This window comes from Globicephala melas, chromosome X (assembly GCF_963455315.2).
Source record: "Globicephala melas chromosome X, mGloMel1.2, whole genome shotgun sequence".
NCBI classification, from domain to species: Eukaryota; Metazoa; Chordata; class Mammalia; order Artiodactyla; family Delphinidae; genus Globicephala; species Globicephala melas.
Window position 1 is genome coordinate 59,625,857 of NC_083335.1, and position 4,914 is coordinate 59,630,770.

A 4,914-nucleotide genomic window follows, 5' to 3' on the forward strand; every position below is an offset into this window, starting at 1 on the left:
GGAGTTCCTTTAAGCAGCGTTCTTAAACCCCTCTCCTCACGCACCAGGAAACAAAGAGGGAAGAAAAAGTCTCTTGCCTCTTCGGCAGGTGCAGACTTTTCCCCGGACTCCCTCCCGGCTAGCTGTGGTGCACTAACCCCTTCAGGCTATGTTCAAGCCGCCAACCCCAGTCCTCTCCCTGCGCTCCGTCCGAAACCGAAACCCAAGCCTCAGCTCGCAGCCCCGCCCGCCCCGGCGGGTGAGCAGAGAAGCCTCTTGGGCTGGTGAGTGCCGGTCGGCACCGATCCTCTGTGCGGGAATCTCCCCGCTTTGCCCTCCGCACCCGTTGCTGTGCACTCCTCCGCGGCTTCGAAGCTCCCCCCTCCGCCTCCCGCAGTCTCCGCCCGCGAAGGGGCTTCCTAGTGTGTGGGAACTTTTCCTCCTTCACAGCTCCCTCCCACTGGTGCAGGTGCCGTCCCTATCCTTTTGTCTCTGTTTATTCTTTTTTTTCTTTTGCCCTACCCAGGTACGTGGGGAGTTTCTTGCCTTTTGGGAGGTCTGAGGTCTTCTGCCAGCCTTCAGTAGGTGTTCTGTAGGAGTTGTTCCACGTGTAGATGTATTTCTGGTGTATCAGAGCAATAGTTCAGATCCAGGTGTTACGATGACTTGCTCCAGCAAATATATCAGACAGTATATACTTGTGGCAGTGTTTCACCATCCTTCTTCAAGGGATGCTGGCCTCCTCCTTAGGCTCTGGGTCTGTGGAACTGGCCCACATCTCTCTCTGGGCTCCTATTTTGACCCCGACGATGCGGCTCTGCATGGCGTGGGACACTTTCTTCAGGAATTGGCCGAGGAAAAGCGCGAGGGCGCCCAGCGTCTCTTGAAAATGCAAAACCGGTGCTGGAGCCACGCCCTTTTCCAAGATGTGCGGAAGCCTTCTCAAGATAAGTGGGGTGAAACCCAGGACACTGTGGAAGCCGCCATTCTCAGGGAGAAGAACCTGAACCAGGCACTATCGGATCTGCGCGCCCTGGGTTCCGCCCGCGCAGACTCCCACTATGTTTTTTTTTAATTGGAGTAAATTTGCTTTACAATGTTGTACTAGTTTCTGCTGTATAGTGACCTTAATCAGCTATATGTATATATATATTCCCTCCCTCTTGAAACTCCCTCCCAACACCCCATCCCACCCATCTAGGTCATCACAGAGCACCGAGATGAGCTCTCTGTGCTATACAGAAGATTCCCACTAGCTATCTATTTTGCACATAATAGTTTAAATGTGTCAATACTAATCTCCCAAATCATCCCACCCTTCATTTTCCCCCAGGGTCCACATGTCCGTTATCTGCACCTGCATCACTCTTCCTGCCCTGGAAATAGGTTCATCTGTATCATCTTTCTAGACTCCACATATATGCATTAATATATGGTATTTGCTTTTCTCTTTCTGACATACATCACTCTATGACAGTCTCTAGGTCTATCCACATCTCTATTAATGCCACAATTTTATTTGATTTTAAGGCTGAGTAATATTACATTGTATATATGTACAACATCTTCTTATCCATTCATCTGTCAATGGACGTTTAGCTTATTTCCATGTCCTGGCTATTGTAAATAGTGTTGCAATGAATACTGGGGTACATGTGTAGTTTTGAATTAAGGGTTTTTCAGGTTATATGCCCAGAAGTGGGATTCCTGGGTCATATGGTAGGTCTATTTTTCATTTTCTAAGGAACCTCCATACTGTTCTCCACAGTGGCTGTATCAAGTTATATTTCCACCAACAGTGCATGAGGTTCCCTTTTCTCTGCATCATCTCTGGCATTTATTGTTTGTAGATTTTTTGATGATGGCCATTCTGACTGGCATGAGGTGATATCTCATTGCAGTTTTCATTTGCATTTCTCTAATAATTAGTGATGCTGAACATGTTTTCATGTGTCTCTTGTCCATCTGTATGTCTTCCTTGGAGAAATATCTATTCAGGTCTTCTGCCCATTTTTTCTTGGGTTGTTTGTTGTTTTTGTGATTGAGCTCCATGAGCTGTTTGTATATTTTAGAGATCAATTCTTTGTCCATTGCTTCATTTGCAAATACTTTCTCCCATTCTGAGGGTTGTCTTTACGTCTTGCTTACGGTTTCCTTTGCTGTGCAAAAGCTTTTAAGTTTCATGGATCCCATTTGTTTATTTTTGTTTTTATTTTCATTACTCTAGGAAGTGGGTCAAAAAGATCTTGCTCAGGTTTATGTCAAATAGTGTTTTTCCTTTGTTTTCCTTTAAGAGTTTTGCAGTGTCTGGTCTTACATTTAGGTCTTTAATATATTTTGAGTTTATTTTTGTGTATGGTGTTAGGTAGTGTTCCAATTTCATCCATTTACATGTAGCTGTCCAGTTTTCCCAGCACAAATTATTGAAGAGGCTGTCTTTTCTCCATTGTATATTCTTTCATCATTTGTCATATATTAGGGGACAATAAGCATGTGGATTTATCTCTGGGCTTTCTATCCTGTAACATTGAAGTATATTTCTGTTTTGTGCCAGTACCATACTGAAGCTTTGTAGTATAGTCTGAAGTTGGGCAGCTCAATTGCTGGAGATCAATTTTTCTTTCTCAAGATTGCTTTGGCTATTTAGGGTCTTTCATGTTTCCATGAAAAGTCTAAAATTTTTTGTTCTAATTCTGTGAAGAATGCCATTGGTAATTAGATAGGGATTGCATTGACTCTGTAGATTGTTCTGGGTAGTATAGTCATTTTCACAATATTGATTCTTCCAATCTGAGAGCATGGTATATTTCCCCATAAGTTTATGTCATCTTTGATTTCTTTCATCAGTATTTTATAGTTTTCTGAGTACAGGTCTTTTGCCTCCTTAGGTAGGTTCATTACTAGATATTCTATTTTATTGTTGTGATGGTCAATGGGATTGTTTCCTTAAATTGTCTTTCTGATCCTTCATTGTTAGTGTATAAGAATGCAAGAGATTTCTTTGCATTAATTTTGTATCCTGCAACTTTACCAAATTCACTGATTAGCTCTAGTAGTTTTCTGGTGGCATGTTTAGAGTTTTCTATGTATAGTATCATGTCATCAAAATAGTGACAGTTTTATTTCTTCTTTTCCAATTCATATTCTTTTTATTTATTTTTCTTCTCTGATTGCCATGGTTAGGATTTCCACAGCTACGTTGAATAAGAGTGGCAAAAGTGGACATCTTTGTCTTGTTCCGGGTCTTAGAGGAAATGCTTTAAGTTTTTCACCATTGAGAATGGTGTTTGCTGTGGCTTTGTTGTATATGCCCTTTATTATGTTGAGGTAGGTTCCCTCTATGCCCACTTTCTGGAGAGTTTTTTTTATCATAAATGTGTTGAATTTTTTCAAAAGTTTTTCACCATCTATTGAGATGGTCATAAAGTTTTTATTCTTTAATTTGTTAATATAGTGTATCACATTATTTGGTTTGCGTATATTGAAGAATCCTTGCATTCCTGGGATGAATCCCACTTGATCATGTTGTATGATCCTTTTAATGTCTTCTTGGATTTTCTTTGCTAGTATTTTGTTGAGGATTTTTGTGCCTATGTTCATCAGTGATATTCTTCTGTAATTTTCTTTTTTTCTGATATCTCTGTCTGGTTTTCATATCAGAGTGATGATGGCATTGTAGAACGAGTTTGGGAATGTTCTTCCCTCTACAATTTTTTGGGAGAATCTTAGAAGGATAGCTTTTAGCTCTTCTCTAAATGTTTGATAGAGTTTGCCTGTAAACCCATCTGGTCGTGGACTTTTGTTTGTTGGAAGATTTTTAATTACAGTTTCAATTTCATTACTTGTGATTTGTCTGTTTATATTTCCTAAATCTTCCTGGTTCAGTTTTGGAAAGTTGTCACTTTCCAAGAATTTGTCCATTTCTTCCAGGGTGTATATTTTAGTGGCATATTGTTCCTCATAGTAGTCTCTTATGATCCTTTGGATTTCTGCAGTGTCAGTTCTAATTTCTCCTTCTTTATTTCTTATTTTATTGATTTGAGTCCTCTCCCTTTTTTTCCTTGATGAGTCTGGCTAAATGGTTATCAATTTTGTTTATCTTCTCAAAGAACAAACTTTTAGTTTTATTGATTTTTGCTTTTGTTTTCTTCATTTCTACTTCATGTATTCCTGTTCTGATCTTTATGATTCCTTTGACTAACTTTGGGTTATCTTTGTTCCTCATTATCTAGTTGTGTTACGTATAAAGTTAGGTTGTTTATTTGAGATTTATTTTGTTTCTTGAGGTGAGATTGAATTGTTATAAACTTCCCTATTAGAACTGCTTTTGTTGTCTCCCGTAGGTTTTGGGTCATAATGTTTTTGTTGTCATTTATTTCTAGGTATTTTTTAATTTCCTGTTTGATTTCTTCATTGATCTCTTGATTACTTAGCAGCACACTGTTTAGCCTCCATGTGTGTGCTTTTTTTTTCTGTGATTGATTTCTAATTTCATAGTGTTGTGGTCCAAAATGATGCTGGATGTGATTTTAATTTTCTTAACTTTTCCAAGGTTTGATTTGTGACCTGAGGTGTGATCTATCCTGGTGAATGTTCCATGTGCACTATAGAAGAAAGTGTATTCTCTGCTTTTGAGTGGATTGTCTCATACATATCAGTCAAATCTATCTGGTCTATTGTTTCATTTAAGCATAGTGTTTCCTTAATTATATTCTGCTGGGATGATCTATCCATTGGTAAGTGAGGTGTTAAAGTCCCCCACTATTATTGTGTTACTGTCAATTTCCCCTTTTATGGCTGTTAGCATTTGCCTGATGTATTAAAGTGCTCCTATATATTTACAATTGTTATATATTCTTCTTGGATTGACATCTTGATTGTTATGTAGTGTCCTTCCTTATCTCTTTTAACAGTCTTTATTTTAAAGTCTGTTTT

General features: G+C 39.2%; 1 pseudogene; it reads left to right on the forward strand.

Annotated features, from left to right (window-relative positions):
- The first annotated feature begins 640 nt into the window (after positions 1 to 640).
- On the forward strand, positions 641 to 1,054 carry LOC115850483 (ferritin light chain pseudogene; annotated as a pseudogene).
- Positions 1,055 to 4,914: the final 3,860 nt, after the last annotated feature.